The sequence below is a fragment of the Pogona vitticeps genome, chromosome 4, assembly GCF_051106095.1.
Source record: "Pogona vitticeps strain Pit_001003342236 chromosome 4, PviZW2.1, whole genome shotgun sequence".
Classification (NCBI taxonomy): Eukaryota; Metazoa; Chordata; class Lepidosauria; order Squamata; family Agamidae; genus Pogona; species Pogona vitticeps.
The window spans coordinates 104,680,194-104,698,883 of NC_135786.1; the positions used below are offsets into that span (position 1 = coordinate 104,680,194).

The 18,690-nt window shown below is 41.5% G+C and overlaps 1 protein-coding gene across 7 annotated transcripts in view; it reads right to left on the bottom strand.

The window, feature by feature from the left end:
* CFH (complement factor H) overlaps positions 1–18,690 on the bottom strand; it is a 275,435-nt gene that overhangs the window by 116,079 nt on the left and 140,666 nt on the right. For 3 of the 7 annotated variants that reach the window (XR_013544564.1, XR_013544563.1, XR_013544565.1), the window contains exons 21-23: positions 14,487–14,669; positions 12,053–12,252; positions 427–7,672 (exon numbers count right to left, since the gene is read on the bottom strand). The exons of the other annotated variants lie outside the window; for them this stretch is intronic. The gene's annotated coding sequence lies outside the window, so the exon portion shown is untranslated. The remainder of the gene's footprint in view (positions 1–426; positions 7,673–12,052; positions 12,253–14,486; positions 14,670–18,690) is intronic. 7 annotated transcript variants of the gene reach the window in all.

Here is an 18,690-nt window from a genome sequence, read left to right on the forward strand (position 1 = left end):
ATATTCTTCCAACCCCTGATATGCTGGACCTCATATTTGAAATCGTGTAGACAGAGATTCCAATGAAGCAGATGGTGGTTAGGATTTGACAAATGACTAAGCCAAATGAGGTATGAGTGGTCAGTCTGCAGCAAGAACTTACTTCCCCACAAACGTGAGGTCTCAGTTTTGCCATTGACCACATCACCACTAAACACTGCTTGTCTGTGACAGAATAACTTTTCTCCCTGGGCAGAAGCTTCCCCATCCTGTCCCTCCTACAACAAAACTGCTCTGAAACCACATTTACTTGCATCAGCTTGCAGGGCAAATTATTGCTCAAAATTGGGAGCTGTTAATACAATATTTCCTGCTAATTTATTCAAGATGTCAAATGCTTGTTGGCAAGTCTCTGTCCATTGAATATTCACTAAAAACAACACATACTTCTTACACAGGTCTTCTCAGGACTTGTAATAATGCTGAAGTGAAGGATAAAAGTTCTTGTTTTCCAACAGTCCCAGAAAAGATATGGCTTGCTTTTCCTTCTGAGGCCCTAGCCGCTCTTGAATGCCTTGCATGTTGGCTTCCAGGGGTTGGATTTGGTCCTTCTCCCACAACGTGACCTCAGTACACAACTGTCCCTTGCTCCAATTGGCTTCTTCAGACTTTGACTGTAGGCCCTGCCTCCTGCAAGCATTGCAACACAATTTACAGGAGATGTAAATGAGAGTGCAGTGACACATGGAAATAATCTTGAATTTTAATCAGTCTTAGCATGTTTGAAATTGATTCTCAAAAGTGACTGCATGGTGCACATGGGAGTGTGGAGGGTTTTTTTAAATTTTATTTTTGTCTGGGAAGGCTGTTTTTTTTAATTGGAAAGTGAGGTATTTTACTCTGCTATGAGGATCATTTCGTTTTAAATCACTTGTGAAATCAATTTATTTTGAATCATTTTGGCATATGTAAATGCTTCTGTCAGTGTAAATTGTGATTGTGGGATTTGCTACTCACTGGCATCCCTTCCCTCTATTCTGCCTAGCTGGCAGTCCTGTGACCCCGACCCCTCCCCCCTCCCCCCTCTCTCTGTGTGTTTGTGTGTGCCTTCTTCGGAAACCTAGAAGTGTCAATCTAGTCAATGTCTCTGGTCAGTTTCAGACGCAGCTGTATATGGGGTGGAGCAACAGAGCTATATTTAAAATAACACTGCAGCAGCAGCTCATGGCAGCCGGTGTGAGAGCAGGTGGGTGCAGGGTAAAGCCTCAAGTGCAATGATTCTAAAATCACTTGTGCATTCCTTGTTCAATCTAAAATACAGTTTAAAAATGGATCAAAAGTTTTCCCAAGAGGACTCGAGCAGTGACCCAAAAAACATGTGATTACCATGTGACTTTAAACCAACTTCAAAAGCCCTGATCTCTCTCCTGATTCATTTTCATAGTGTAACTAAGCCCTGAGATGCAAAATCCTACATGAAAATTGCCACACCATCTTTGTACACATATGCAAAGAGGAATCCTGCCAACAGATTAGTCAATAACCTCTGGAACATGTGGAGGGTATTTCATAGCTCAAACAGGAAGACTATAAATTGATACAGATCCATGTGGGTTATGAAAGTGGATTTTGCCAAAGCATTGCCATTCAGGGGAACTTACCAGTACAATGTATTCTTCTTAGTGTATATTCCTTCATTCACATGAAAATGCTTCTGCTTAACTTTTTCTGATAGCTCTGCCATCATACTCTGCTTAAAGGGCTACGTGCTACTGCTATCTAGATCTAGCAATATTCCCTGCCATGAAGCTGACATGCTCTGTTCTTTCTGTTTTCTTATTTGGGAGTCTTCTATTTATCTGCTTTTTTCAGTGTTTCTCTTACTCCATTTTTCCAGGTTTTCCAGCTATCTATGCACTCCGTTGCCTCAGCCCCTTCAAACTGTGGATAGCCAAAATGAAGTATATGGATAGTGTTGGCCTAGAGATAGTGTGCAGTGGTGGTTGGGAGGGAAATGTCCTTTCTCGGAATAAGAAGGCAAACATTATCTTTGCAATGTTTGCTAACCAAACATTGCAATATGGCAGACTGAAAGAATTATCAGCTGGTTCAAAGGGAAGTAAATTTAGATGTTTATTTACTATGCTTGATGGCAATAAGGAAATTATTTTCAAAGGTTTTCCATTCCTCTTTACTCTTTCTGATCCTTCCTGGATGGTCAAACTCAAAAGCTGGTGTTGGGGGGAATCCTGTTCAGGACCCTGGCCATTGATCTATGGTGTCCCTCTAGTCTCAGGCCTCTCCCTCTTATTATTTAACATTTACATGAAACTGCTGGGAGAAGTTGTCTGGAATTTTGGGGATGTGTGCCATTAGTATACAGTGGTGCCTCAACTTACAAATGCCCCTATTTACGACCATTTCAACTTACGAACAGCTCTGGTTGCAAAATTTTGCTTCGACTTGCAAACAGAGCTTCAACTTATGAACAGAAAAAAAACCGCAGGGAGGTGGGGAAAGTGGGAAATGTGGACTTTCAGTTAACCATTGGCCAGCAATGAGACTGCCTGTCTGCTACCTCAATCACTCCAGTGGTTAGAGTGTGGATACGGAGAGAGACTTCAGACTGCCTCTGGTATTGCCTGGTACTGTACTATACGTACTGTGGTGTGTGTTTTTTTGTTTGGCTTTTTAAATTTTTGGATTTTTGACTTTCTTTTTTAAAACAGAGAGACTGCCAGTTCTGGGTGAGTACACTGTATTTACTGTACAGGGTTTTTGCAGCTTGGGTTTGGGGTAGGCGGGGGGGTTATGTTTCTGTGCTCTGATGGTTCTTGCAGAACCTTTCTGCAAGGGTCTGTGCTGTGCTGGCTGGTTTGATCTAAAATGCACTTTAGTCTTTTGGTTTTAAAATCAGAAATATAAAGCAATTGGCACATCTGTCAAATAGGCTCAAATATGTTGTAGTGTTAGGATGTGATATCAGACAGGGCAGATGGGTTTAGCTATTAAATGAGTTGTTTGTTTGAGTAACTATGTCAAGTTTAAGGATGATATACAAACATAACGCAGTTTATGTATGAAGTATCAAATATCAAACCACTGCGAGTTTATTCTGTTCTACATGTGCTTTAGACAGTAAAAGTTCTTTGATAATTTTAATAAAGACCAACTGATCATTTTATTTACTTTCAACTGCTGGCAAGCACAAACATGCAAGAGAGAATACCCATTTTTACTCTGCATGTAGTTTGTTTTTTAACATAACACTTAAAATTGCTGTGCGCAGACTCCATCAGTTACATTTTATATTTTTTCTTAAACCAAACTAACACTTAAAATATGAAAATGAGGCTCCTGTTACCCCAGTGATTAGGAGGACAGGACTAGAAATGGCACTAGGCCACTTACAAATATAATTAATGGAAAGATTTATTTAAATTACAGCAGATAAACAGGAGATAATATTTCTGAAATGAAGGCATGATATTAAAGAAATCAAAGGAAAATCAATGAATTTCTAACAATACAATGCAATAATGAAATGAAAAGTGTAAAGCAGAACAACTTGTATTAAAGAATCAGATGAAATTACAGTTATTCAAAATTAGCCACAGTTAGATCATTATAGCAGTATGTGGAGCAAGAACTCCCAAAGTACAAGCTGTATTTTGAAGGGGCAGCTGAACCTGAGACCAAATTGCTGACATGCGCTGGATTATGGAGAAAGAGAGTTCCAGAAAAGAACATCTGCTTCTGCTTCATTGACTATGCAAAAGCCTTTGACTGTGTAGACCGCAGCAAACTATGGCAAGTCCTTAAAGAAATGGGAGTGCCTGATCACCTTATCCATCTCCTGAGAAATCTATACGTGGGACAGGAGGCAACAATTGCAACTGGATATGGAACAATTGATTGGTTCAAAATTGGGAAAGGAGTATGACAAGTCTGTATATTGTCTCCTATTTATTTAACATATGCAGAATACATCATGCAAAAGGCTGGACTGGAGGAATTCCAAACCGGAATTAAGATTGCCAGAAAAAATATCAACAACCTCAGATATGTAGATGATACCACTCTGATGGCAGAAACTGAGGAGGACTTAAAGAACCTCTTAATGAGGGTGAAAGAGGAGAGTGCAAAAAACAGTCTGAAGCTCAACATCAAAAAAACTAAGATCATGGCCACTGGTCCCATCACCTCTTGGCAAACAGAAGGGGGAGATATGGAGGCAGTGACAGATTTTACTTTCTTGGGCTCCATGATCATTGCAGATGGTGACACCAGCCACAAAATTAAAATACCCCTGCTTCTTGGGAGGAAAGCAATGACAAACCTTGATAGCATCTTTAAAAGCAGAGACATCACCTTGCCGACAAAGGTCCGCATGGTCAAAGTTATGTTTTTTCCAGTAGCAATGTATGAAAGTGAGAGTTGGACCATAAAGGAGGCTGACTGCAGAAGAACTGATGCTTTTGAATTGTAGTGCTGGAGGAGGCTCTTGAGAATCCCCTGGAAAATAGTGAAATCTGTGTGTGTGTGTGTGTGTGTGTGTGTGTGTGTGTGTGTGTGTGTGTGTCTGTGCGTCTCTGTGTGTGTCTGTGTCTGTGAGAGAGAGGAAACAAGGGAGGTGTAGTATCTCCCACAAGAATTAGTCTACCCCATTGTAAAAACTGCAGCTTTTCTCAAAATCAAGGTAAGCTAAGGCCTGAAGGCCCCAGAGCAGTCAAAATCTACAACTGAGAAGTGTCTGCACATGAGAATGAAAAAATGTGACTCTGAATCCCCAGCAACAATTGTTTCTTGCTCCACCGATGCCCCTAATCCTCTTGCATTCTGGCTGGCTTCTTTATCTCTCCCCCCCCCCCAATTCAGTTCTGTGTTGGTAGATGGCAAGCTGGGATAACAAGTGCATTGCTCCACTTTTCTTTATTCCTGTGGTACATGATGCGACCATAGCATCTTCTCAGGGTATGCTCTGGGCTTGGAACCTCCGAACATATTCAACCTTGTAACCTGTCCATACTGTTCCATTGTCTTTCCAGCTCAGCAAAAGCCTTGTTGTCAGTCTTTTTTTACTCATTCCATCATGGAAAAGTCCAGGCTGGAATGAAAGCTCAGCTCTTTTTGCCAACAGAAAACAGTCAGTTGTGCTGTGTATGGAGTGAACCAAAGATTTCACATTCCAGAAGCAGGCCATTCCACAGGTGAGTAATCCAGGCCATAGGCCATAGGTTTAATTTGTGCCCTCACACTACACCACAGAAATCATGGCTTCATCAGCTCTTGGCTTTGCAGTGGCACAAACAAAGAAATTAGTTCTCTAGGCCAAGGAATGAGGCAAGAATAATAGAGTTGTTAGCAAACACGATTAGAGAAGATAAAGAAATAGAAGGAATATTATATACAGTAGTGTCTCACATTACAATGTCAATTTGTTCCAGCGAAATTGCTGTAGAACGAAAATGTCGTAATGTGAAAATAAAAAGCCCATTGAAACACATTGAAACCCCTTCAATGTGTTCCAATGGGCTGGAAACTCACCATCCAGCAAAGATCCTCCATAGGCCGGCCATTTTCGAGTGGCTGTCTTGTGAGGAATCCATCCCAGAAAACAGCGGGGGGCCATTTTATTTACCCGGAGGCCATTTTGAAACTGCCGATCAGCTGGAGGAAAATTGTCGTTTTGCGAAGAATTGGTTCGCGAAGCATCAGGGACTCCTTCTTTGACATACAGATGTTCCCCCCTAAGTTCCAATTTAGAAACTAACCTCTGCCATGTTGCAGCAGGCTGGGCTTCATGGCTGGTGTTTCAGCACCGACTCTTTTCACATTGGGGCCATCTGGGACCATAGCCTAGTTCCTATGCCTTGGTGGGAAGTCCAGAAGGGAAAATTAGTGGTGAGTTCCCAGTCAGGCAGCTGGGGGTGCTAGACCATCCAACCTGCTGGTACCGTGGATCCTGAGGTCATGATGATGAGAGGGGAATGTATAGTGGGCCTCCTTGGGTTGTGGGCCACATATGTCATAGTTCTGGGAGGCCAGCAAATAGGGGAGGCCATTCAATCATTAGTCAGCTTGAGGACAGCACATCTTCAGGGCTTGGGACTCACACATTTCAGGTTGGAGTGGAGATCAGGTGGAATCCCCGGCTCCAGGCCAGGATTCGACATTATGGCAGGGCCCTCCCCTGTATAGACTGGGAGTGTTACGTCCTCTGTTTCGTAATTTTGTGGCCATAATTTTCAACCTATCACCTGTGTCTTGCCTCTTTAGCCGGGTTGGGAGAGCAAGGCTTGCCTCCACTGAGCACTGGTAGGGGCTGTTTGCCCTCTTCCTCTAGAGGGGAGGCTAGCGTGGGATGCATTGTGTTCCATGCCTGTGAAGGGGCAAGGTCAGAGCACCTTATTTGAGACCACCTGGCCCCAGCCTCAGCCTCCTTCAAGGCTTACAACCCACCCGCCTGCTCCAGGAACCCTGTGTGAGTCCATCTGGTTGCCTAATGGGCAGGATAGGGATTTTTGACCTTCTCATCCAAATGGCTGAAAGTGGACAGGAGATGTTTGCCTATCCCATGCTGGTATTTGCACTTAGGCACTACTGGATCAATCTGGGTGGGGTCTCCCCTTCACACTGGTGAATAGTGCAGGATGGGGATGTATGGGGACTTCCACGGGCCCATAGGTCAAGGCACTGGGCAGCTGGTGGGCTGGGGAATCATTTGATTCTTGACCTGCCCAAGATGGGCTGTTTTAGGGACAGCAGGTCTTTGGAACTTGGGACTCACCCGTTTAAAGTTAGAGTGGAGCTCAGATGGGAACCCTGGCTCCAGGCCAGGATTCTGCACTATGGTAGGCTCCTCCCCTGTACAGATTGAGAGGGTTAAGTTCTATATTTAATCAAGTTGCAGCCCAAATTTTCAACCCATCACCTGTGTCCTGCCTCTTTATTCTGAGTTGGGTGAGCAAAGCAATATCATGGAGGTAAAAATCACCCTGACAGAGATTTTAGAAAATTAAAGACTCCTCATTGTTCCATAAGTCTGAAGAACTTTCCCATGATGCAATGGGTCAGCCACAAGAGAACTCAGGACATATCAGAAGGGATAGGAACTGAATTTTTTTATTTTCCTAAAAAGCATTGTTGTTGATGATATAATCCGTCTTATAAATTGTAAGTTAAAACAGCAGAATTTTCGGCCAATGTATCGTAGACTGTTTTCATTGTACAGCAATTAAGAAAGTCATTTTTGCTACTAAGTGCTTTTATTGTTACTTTTCAGGTATAAACAAAATCCTCATAGATAAAAATATTCACTTCCAGTACATACTGCCATTTAGCATTGCTAGTTCTCACTGGTAATTCATATGTACAATGTTTGCATTACAGTATCTTTTTCCCTTCTTTAATGTTGGATTTGCACTGTTTTAAGATGAGTTATTAAAAACGTTGGCTAGACTAATGCATAAACTTTTGTATAACTTCACCTTCAATAAATCTGTAGGCTTTTCTTCCATAAAATATTTTCAATATTCATAATAATTCACTGTGAGCAACTGCATAAAAACCATGAAAAAGGCATTTGTAAAAATCTTGATGAATTTAATTACTTGATAAGTGATCAATGATTCTGAAAGGTGATATGCTGGTTAAAATCTTGATTGTACACTTCTCCTCCGTCATCTTATATCTGTCAAATACAAAGAAAATGGTGAATGAAGAAGGCTAGATGCCTAAATTGTGTGCAATTATATTTGTGTAGATATCACTTGGTCTGCAAGAAAACAAGATGTTACAGGAATGAGAAGAAATTGCTTCTATGCACAAGCAATAGTATATGACTCTATTAACGTAGTTGTACTTTAGTCACATCAGTTTCAATAGTCTCAGGCATTAAGCCAAGAAACTAATGGTATTAGCATGACTGAGGACATGGAGATCATGCTATTTCTGAAAATCAATATTTAAATGCTCTCAACATTCCATGGTGCTCTGTTCTTTATTTACCATCAAGAATAACTGCATTACATTCAAAGGTCAAAAACTCTTTGTATGTTGATATACGCTAGCCATTCTCAGCATTGTAGGATATAGTTCTGATGTGTGGTGAAAAAGTCAATCTTTTCTAAAGGAATGCTTGCAAACACCGGTTCCTTCACTTGTTGGATAATAATGGCACTTAATATGAAAAAATTCTATAGATATGGCCTTGTGATGCTAACATTTCTGACATTTCCACATACTTCTCAATCTGCAGGGCACACCTTTAGCCATTTCAGCTACCTATCAAAAATGACATCTTCATTTGCTTCTGTGCCAATGAAAACGAAAGTATCCAACACAACCAAATCTGCTATTGTTTTTACCCAGGAGAAGATAAGTCCAGGACAGGTGACATAGTTTCAAATCATGTTTTTATTTGTCAGTATAATTTAATGCCTGCAACGGAACTGAGGTTTGGGAGGAAAGGAATAGGTTTTCAAACTTTTTGTTGAAGTTTTGTTAAAGAAATACTTCACTGTAGTCAAAGAGAACAATGCGCTGGGATCAGCATAACCCCACCATAAATTCTGACAATTCCAGGTAATCTTAAGTGTTAGTATTGTGAAATATTTTAAAATATTGCTCTAAATAAGTTCTAAAATGATTTAAATTAATTTAAATATGTTTTAAAGATATTACCTATCAATAACTTATATGTATTACTATTAGACATGAGGATGAATAAAAAAAGAATCACCATATTCGTTAAAAATCACTGATTTGTTAAATATTCATCCCTTTGTATTTGAGTTCCAGAGACCCTGATGAATATGAAGGGACTAATATTGCTCCATTTTTATTCGTCCCCCATAGGAAGGCTAGCCTTCCCTCCCTGCCTATGGTTTCCCACTTTGCCTATGGGCCTGCCATCAGCTGATTGGCAGGCCCATAGTTAACTGGCCAATCTCACAGCCATTAACCCCTACAGTTGGTACCTCACCCCTTCCCCTCCCTCCCTTAGCAGCTACCACCATCTGCCACTGCCTGGCAGTGCTGCCATCCATTGCCGCCTGCTGTGGTGACCTCCGCAACCACAGCCTGTTGTAAGGGACACTGGCTGCCCTTTGCAAAGATGGTGGCTGCAGCTTCTAATGGGCAAGGAAACCGCAGCCGCCATCTTTGCAAAGAGCAGCTCAGATTCCCTTAGGGCAGGCCATAGCAGTATAGACAATTGCAGCAAGCAATGGTGGCTGCGGAAGCTGCCATGGCCAAGGCCTCCAAAGATGGAGGTGGCAGTGGTGACACAGACTGTGGCAGCCAAGGTAGGGAGGCAACAGGGATAGTGGGAAGGAGGGGCAGGCTGTGCAGCTGTGGAATCACCTTTTTCTTTTAGCCTCCAGCTGTCTAAAAGATTCCCCTGAAGAATCGACAAACTGATTCATGGTTTGTTGGTTCATGGGGAGGAGATTCGTGGTTCTTCAACTTTGATGGACATCTCTAATTACCATGCTTTGTGAACAAGCCAAGAGTGAATGGGGTTGAATCCACTGCAAGGTCTGGAGGAGATACAATTTTCTGACTATGAAGATTTCTCCACCTTTCCTCCCACTCCAATGCATACTGGTTTTCTTTGTACATCTGGAATTACTTGTTCTTGGAATAAACTCACTATAAAAATAAGTTTGTCAGGACTAATTAAAGTCCTATCAACTTCATTGAGTCAATCTGAAATCAGTGGGGAAAAAATCAGTAATTGACATCAAAGTCTCATCAGTTGCAGTAAGATCTCAGTGTAGCCAATGAGTTAGATAAAACTGGTCAAACACACAGACAACATAAGATTTTTTAAAAAGTTTTCTGAACAAGATAAAAATGAGGAGGTTAAGAGTATGGACATATAGAATCTACTAAAATGATGATATTCTGACACTGAATCCAATCATTAGTACACATGAATCCTTAGAACCTGACAGGAGGTGAAAACTTTCCATAAGTTTAAATTAAATGTTTCCAGCGCCTGATCCAGGTTATGTCAAGTTACGCTAACAGGATTGTGTCCAAGAACAACTAAATGGCATATTAATAATATAGAACTGGCTCTAGACAATGTTAGCTGTACTTAAGTCCCAGTGAAATCAATGGGAACAGTTTGGAATTGATTTCAATCTCAGCAATTTCAAAAGCAAAAAAGCAAACCGTGCTGCTTATATACCACCCCATAGTGCTTCAAGCACTCTCTTTGGGCAGTTTATAAGTTAATTATGCAGGCTACACATTTCACCCCACACCCAGTGAGCTGGAAACTCATTTTTACCATCCTCGGAAGGATAGAAGGCTGAGTCAACCTTGCGCCGGCTACGTGGGATTGAACCCCGGGTCATGAGCAGAGTTTGGGCTGCAGTACAGCAGTTTAACCACTGCAACGTGAGGTTACCTATTCAGTTTGTTCTCAGTGTAGTTAACAATTTAGATACAACCAATTGACCATGCAGAGAATATAGTACTAAAAAAAACCCATTCTGGAACCAGATTAAGACAAGGGAGTTAAGAGTAAAGTAACATAAAATATTCTAAAATGTTGATATTCTGCTTCTGAATCTAATAATTCATTCATATGAATCTGCCTATGCATAACTTTTGTTATCATTTCAGAGGCAGTATTTTTTTAAAAAAATCCCACCATTGGTTTTTAAGCCATGGCAGAGAGGCAGCCAAAGTGCAGCCTGCAAGCTGCATGCATCCCCAGCACTGTTTTGGCAGCCTCTGAACTTTTTCTTGCGCCCGCCACGTCTCTCCCACTCCCTCCCCATCTGGGAAAAAGTCATGTTGTGTTCCCTGAAGCCTCCAAGGGTGTCTGATTTGCAATAAAATGGGGGGGAGGGCTGTGTCCCCCCCCCAGCCTCTTCCTTTTTTGATTTTTCAGTATTTTTGCACATTTTGGCACATTTCCAGGGATGGTACAGGCTCAGTCCTGGGTGGAAAGATTGAACTTATCTCCTCTTGACCTTTACTGATTTAAAATGCAATGCGGGCAAATGTTGTTCAGAAATATCAATGTAGAAGAACAAACAATATACAGCATGTGAATATTTTCTTAAATCACTTGAGCACCATTGGAAATAGTTTTCCCACTCCTCTCTCAAACTCAAACAGCCGAAATACTTCTGTTTTATCTCTAACTAACCAAAGGAAAGACAAGGACCAAAGCCTGTAAAGCTGAAGACAGGAACAAAAATAGATAGTGACATGATAACGAGGGATAAAGAAACCATTACAGTACAGTGGTGCCCCGCATAGTGACGTTAATCCATTCCAGGATTAACGTCGCTATCCAGAAACATCGCTAAACGGAACTAAAAACCCCATAAGAATGCATTGAAACCCCTTCAATGCGTTCCTATGGGGTGAAAACTCACAGTTCAGCGAAGATCCTCCATAGCGCCGCCATTTTCGAGGCCTCAGTAAGTGAGGGCAGGGCGCAAAAACACTTGCGGTGGCCATTTTGTGCACCCGGCGGCTATTTTGGAACCACCAATCAGCTGTTCTAAAAACATCGCAATGCGAAGATTGGTAAGCGAAACGCTTACCAATCATCACAATGCAATGTTTACCCTATCTAAACATCGCAATGCGATCGCATTAGCGGTCGCAAAAAACAGATCGCTATGTGGATTCATCATTAAACGGTGCACTCGTTATGCGAGGCACCACTGTACCTACATGGGCTAATTGACAAGGTGTGATGGTCCAACCAGGCATGTGACCAAGCAAAAGGCCAGGATATGCCCAAGCACCTTGTCAACTAGATGTAATTAGCTTTTGCTAGTTACTCAAACCGTATGTGAACACCAAAAACATTCAGGCCATACATCTAAACCAAAAAGTGGACCCTATGTGATTGGGTTGGGTTTCAGGTGGGCACTCAATCTGGAGATATCTCTGTGTACTGAGACCAACCCATTCACCCATAAAGGAAGTTATTCTTTTTCTAATGCACATGACCTCCTACAGGTTCCACAGATTCTAAAGCTCAATCAATGAATGCAAGGAGTTTTTGTTGCTATAGTTTTAACCACAATATACATACCCATCTTACACATCTTGGATATTCGAATCTGCCATCTACACACTGTACTCTGAATGGAGGAGAATTACGATCTGCACGGTAGCCCCAGTTACAGGCAAATTCTGTAATATCTCCAGATTCTGAATACAGTTTTGAGTCATATTTCCACTTCAACTGTATATTGTTCCTTTTCATGTCTTCTTCACTTGCTGTACAAGGAACTGCAAGAAGGAACACCAATTAATGTATCTGATGTTAAGGTTTGTTGATTTTTTAAAAAGACAAGTGTCCATGTGATATGAAAAGTTTATACGGTATAGTAATAGATGGGAGGAAGACAGATTCCCTCTGGTGCAGGTCACCTTTTTCTTTCCTTTATACCCACATTCCTTCTTCACTCTCACAAATTGTCTCCAACCAGAGCCTTAATTAACAAAAGCCCAACTAAGGGCTTTACATATTCGCTCTAATTCAAAAACTGCTAGGAAATTAATAGCTGTTCAGGGTTACATCTTTACATAACAGTTGTGTTATTTAGGCAATACTGATATAGTATCATAACTGCATGAGAGTGTAGCCATTCTATTCTGCAGCAGATCAAATCAACATTTTACAAGGCAATTTTAAAACTCTGTGTGTGTGTGTGTGTGTGTGTGTGTGTGTGTGTGTGTGTGTGTGTGTGTGTGTGTGTGTGTGTGTGTGTGTGTGTGTGTGTGTGTGTGTGTGTGTGTGTGTGTGTGTGTGTGTGTGTGTGTGTGTGTGTGTGTGTGTGTGTGTGTGTAAGGTAAAGCCTGGCATCCTTTTTCCTGCATGCAATGCAGGCTTGATATACCAAGGTAATGTTGATATTCCAAGGTAATTTCCTAGCATTTTAAATTGTGAATGCAGAAACAATATCCACATTCAAAATGATTTTGGAAGGACTGGATATAGACAATTCAATTCTTTAAAAAAACCCTCTGGTTCATCAGTGTGGGATATTGTGCTTCTGTACCCATGATTCAAAAAGCTAGGAAATGGTCCAATATTACTCTGCAATGTCATGCCCACATTACCAGCAGGAGAGAGGAGGCCAAGATTTACATAGCAAAGGGCAACCTGAATGTTGACAACACCAATGGCAGCAGTTAAAATGGTCTACAGCAGTGGTGTCGAACTGTGGCCCTCCAGATGTTCTTGGACTTCAACTCCCAGAAGCCTTCACCACCACCTCTGCTGGCCAGGATTTCTGGGAGTTGAAGGCCAAGAACATCTGGAGGGCCACAGTTCGACACCACTGGTCTACAGGGTCCCCTGTTGTGCTCACTACCATTCACACTTGTTGAAACAGCACTGACAATTGCTTTGTGCCTTTGTTTTTTTAAAGAAAAGTGTGTGCGGCAGGTGGGAGTACATGCATGCAGATAGGTATGTGCGTGCATGCATGCATGTGTGCAGAAGTGCATGTGGTTGTGTGGGAGTGCATGCACATGAGCGCATGTGGTTGTGTGTGCAGGTGGGGAGGAGTGTGGGCAGGTGTGCATGCAGGAGTGCATGCAGGTGTGAGTGCATGCGTTTGGGCAGAAGTGTGCATGTGCATACGGGTGGACAGGAGTGCATAAAGACGTGTGTACAGACGCACATGCACATGTTCCTCGGCCCTCAAAAATATCACAAGTATGTTATGTGGCCCTCCGTGTGAAAAGTTAGCACAATGCCCCCAAGTCATAAACTGGAAGGTTTTTGAAGAATTAAATCTGTATCAAACTCATTGGAGCCTTCCTCAACTTTTTTTTAAATTTTCCCCACAAAGAGCTTAGTTGTCTGTGGCTATTCTGCATCAAACAGGAGGCTACACTCAATGACCTTCAAAGTCCTTCTAATTCTAATATTTTGTGGCTGAAATTCTGTTCCTTAATATAGCACATCAAATTAGAGGAGGCCAAACTCCTCTGTACGTTTCATTCATACAAATGGGTCTACTCAGGTTGAAACTAACTACACTTTCTTGTGCAAGTTTTTGCAGAAGACAACAGAATCTGAATTTCAGCCTATGTACTGCTGGTTACTAGTTCTCTCTTTATAATATGGAATATCAGCTTCACTTGTATATACTATGTCTATTCCTGTGAGCAGACTGTTATATTAACAAAACCTTTTGCCATTTGAAAGTGAAGCATTGTTGATGATTATTACACCTGGAAGTTAATATTTCATAGAATTTATTCTAAGTTTTTACAGTGGATGCATATTTTATATTCTCTTTGTGAAGTCATATACAATAATGCTGTATTCTGCTATGCCATTCATTCATTCATTCATTCATTCATTCATTCCTACCTACCTACCTACCTACCTACCTACCTACCTACCTACCTACCTACCTACCTACCTACCTACCTACCTACCTACCTACCTACCTACCTACCTACCTACATACATACATACATACATACATACATACATACACACATACCTATGCATGTTGGTGGTTGTGTCCAATGACCATTATGGCAAGTTACTTCTGCATTTCCATCCATTCTGTACATGTTTTGGCATTTATAGTGCACCTTTTCTCCTGACATATATTCAGACTGGGCCATTTCCAAGATGTCTCCATTGTCTATAGAAGGTGGGCGATCACATCTTCCTTCAACAGCTGTAGTGACACATTGAATTAGAGAAGGAAACTGTTAGCTGACACACATGAATATACCACCACAAAGCTCAAGATGGTTTACACAAACGTGCCAAACATTATCATGTTGGCAAAGATCAGAGTGGCCTGCAGAAAATTTACTTCCAAACATGATCATGAGGAGGGGGAGTAGAACCCCCCACCTCTCCCACCATGCAAAAAAAAAAAAAAAAAAAAAAAGGACCACACACATATTTGCCTGGGCTTCAGATATGGAGGAATAACAAATCTCCATGAAGCCTTGATAAAACTTTGTTTCAAAAATACCTTGCCTAAGTAACAGATTTCTGAGTAATTAAGTGATAAAAGCTGGTGGAAATATTTCCGCATGAGATAAGAGGAAGATAAGGCAATTTAAGAACAAGTCAAAAGTGTAACAGAGATAAAAGAAAGAGAAGGCAATTTAAGAAAAAGTCAAAAGTATAACAGCATAAATCCTCTGCCACAGCTAGAATTGTAAGTGTCTCCATCAGGAGAGAAGTGGAAGAGAGGAAAGCTGGAGGTAAACATGTAAAACAAAATGAAACAAAGTATAATAGAGAATGGTTGTTGTAGGTTTTTCGGGCTGTTTGGCCATATTTTCTTCCTAACATTTTGCCAGTCTCTGTGGCTGGCATCTTCAGAGGACAGGAGTTAGAACCCTGTCTGTGTTAGGGTGTAGTGTGTGGGATAATTGAGTATTTTTAGCTGTGGGATCAGCTTTTTGTCCTTTTCAGGAGATTGGGTGATTATGATTATCAGGGTGTTTTTTGTTATGGATGTATTGTTGTGATAAGGGGGAGATGATCTGTCACTGTGACTGATGAGTGTCGTTAGCTAGTCTATTATTCAGTGATCACTGGTCCTTCTGGTTGGGTAGAGTTCGTTCACCTTTTTGCAGGATGTAGTTTTCAGTGATGGGAGACAGGCTTTGTTGAGTTTTAGACTTTCTCATTTTTTGTTGAAGCTTTGCTGATGTTCGTGGATTTCAATGGCTTCCCTGTGTAGTCTAACATAATGATTGCTGGTGTTGTCCAGTACATCTGTGTTTTGAAATAAGATTTCATACCCAGCTTGTTTCAGGGCATGTTCAGCTACTGATAATTTTTCTGGTGGTTTTAGTCTGCAGTGTCTTTCATGTTCTTTGATTCTGGCATAGATGCTGCATTTTGTGGTTCCAATATATACCTGTCCACAACTGCAAGGTATCCAGTATATTCCTGCAGTGGTGGTGGGGTCCCATTTGTCCTTTGCTGACTGTAACATTTGTTGTATTTTTGTGGTGGGCCTGAATACTGTTTGTAGGTTGTTGTTTTTACAAATGTTTCCCCATGCAGGATTTAAATTGTCATGTTTCTTCTGTCGTTAATTGTCCTTTCCCTTTTATTAATACAAACTGTATAAAATCTCCCCAAATATGGCAATCCTTTCTTTAATATCACATGTTTACTTATCATTGCTATATTCCAAATCTCATTATACCATTCAGTTTTTTGAAAATCATTCTTTACTTTTTTTTGCTATCATTAAACTTGCTGCTGTTAATGAAATGGAAGTTAATTATTTCTTTTACCCTTTACATTGCACACCATCTAGGAGAGATAGCCATGTAATTTTAGGGAGGACGTCCATATTTAGATGCGATATTGCTTTTATCTCATTAAAAACCAGCTTCCAAAAATTTGACACTGTTATACATTCCCAGTATATCTCCATTTATGTACCCATAATTTGATTACTTCTTCAACATTGTTTGGAATGTTTATTATCCATACAATATAATTTCATCGGTATTAAAATGGAGCCCAGACTTACCTGGGCACCCCAGTTGGTGACAAGAAGGGTTTGCTGCTGGCCACCATCAACCTTCCTTTCTTCTTTTCAGGAACATAAAGATGTGAAAGTTATCAAAACCTAGCAAGGGGATCTTCCTGCAAAATGCACTCTACCAGAGTTGCAAGTGTGCATTCTGTGCCAGGCTTGCTACAACAGTGGCCAGACTCAGGTTAACAAAGGGTATGAAAAAGGACCTACTAGTTTGGCTAGCCTTACTGGCATAATTCATCAGGCAGGTCATTTTGTTAGGTTGGGAAATGGGCAGTCCTCTCGGCATGGCTGGTGCATGCTCTTTATGCAGTAATGATCCTTGTTTGTTTGTCAGCTATCATAACTTTCTGAGCCAAGTTTGTTCCAGGCATGGACATTACCATCTCAGAGGCAGGTTTCCTCAATCCCAGAAGAGCTCTGGAGCTTGGAAGTTGGAGATGCTCCAGGGAGTATAAGACTCCGTTGCTCCCTTCCACGTTTAGGGCATGCAGTGCTGACGGGGTCTTTCTCATCCTTTTCAAGCTTAAGGGATGCACCACCTCCTTACCAAACAACAGAGGTGGATATGCTAGATTATCTGGGACCTCGAAGACACCATATGTCCCTTGCACCCAAGAGGCTGTACAACCATTCGACAGTGATTTTCCTTTAGTCAGACACAGAGCTTCCTTGAGGTGAGTTTCTAGTTGGGTGGGAAAGAGCCTCTCACAATGATGGTTGGTCCTCATACGTTTGTCAGTCAATATAAACTTTTCATTCAAGTTTGATCCAGACTTTGATGACACCATCATGGTTCTAGCTTGTTCCCAGCAAGGCAAGATCAGCCTGCACTGCAGGCAGGCATCAGTCCAGACCCATTTCTAAAAGAGTGAGCGTGTCTTGGAAGTCACCAAGGGAGCATACAACTCACTCCCCCCTTCCAATTTTAGGGCATATAGGGGAGCTTTGGGCTCCGTATTCTCCTTTCTCAGCTTTAAGGGGTATGCAGCCTCCCTCTCCAAGGCAGAAGAAGCAAGCTTAGAATGCTGTTCACCCAATCCAGTGGGAGAGATGGGTCTCAGACGGGAGGACAGCCCATCATCCTGCCCATTCCTTATCTGATGACATCTAACTCAGCTGGATGTGTTGGTCCTTGTTTAAGACAGCATGCATGATAGCCTTCAGGGCCCTCAAGCTGGGGAGTTGGGAGCAGGTTGCAACATTGGTTTCTCTCCTCAAGTATACCTTCTTTGAACTCTTTCAATTTCAATACCATCTAACTCTTTCCTTCTAGGTTGTATTTCTGCTAAAGTCTGGACTTCTCTATCCGCAATATATTTCTTCTCTAATTTTTTCATCTCCTCTTATGTCCTGCTTTTTGTCTTTTTAAATTAAATTCTTCCTTGACAATTTGCCCAGATATAATTGCCTTTATAGTGTTTCATATTACACATTCTTTATTTCCTCCTCTCTCATTAATCTCCCATACCTCTTTCAATTCCTTCTCCATTTTATCAATTTTATTTTTATCTTACTCTAATTAAATCCATTCTCCATCTTTCTGCTTCTTTGTAATGAAATTTAGTTTTAAAATCCATATTAACTATAACATGATCCAATATCTTAATGTCTAGTAGGCATCCTTCAGTCTCCAGAGACTATGGTAATGTGCTCTGTATGGAGGTCTTGGAACAGTGTCTTGTGTGGCTGAGAAGGCCAATTCGAGAGTGACAATCTCTTCCACATTGAAGACACATACAAATCTGCCCCCTGTCCAGCTCCCTGGTTTTGCTTGTTTCGGGACTGCCTCTTTGCCTCGGCCTGTTGTACAAGTGTCTCTTCAGGCCATGATGCACCTGAACACTCAGACGTCAAGGTTTCCCATCTGTTGAGGTCCATTCCTAAGGCCTTCAGATCCCGCTTGCAGATGTCCTTGTAACACAGCTGTGGTCTCCCTCGGGGATGGCTTCTCGGCACTAATTCTCCATACAGGAAATCTTTTGGAATCTGACCATCAGCCATTCTCACAACATGCCCAAGCCAATGTAGACAGCACTGTTTCAATAATGTACGCATGCTGAAAATTCCAACTCGTTGTAGGACTACAATATTTGGAACTTTGTCCTGCCAGGTGATACCAAAAGTGTGTCGGAGACAACACATATGGAAGGTGTTCAACTTCCTCTCCTGCCGTGCA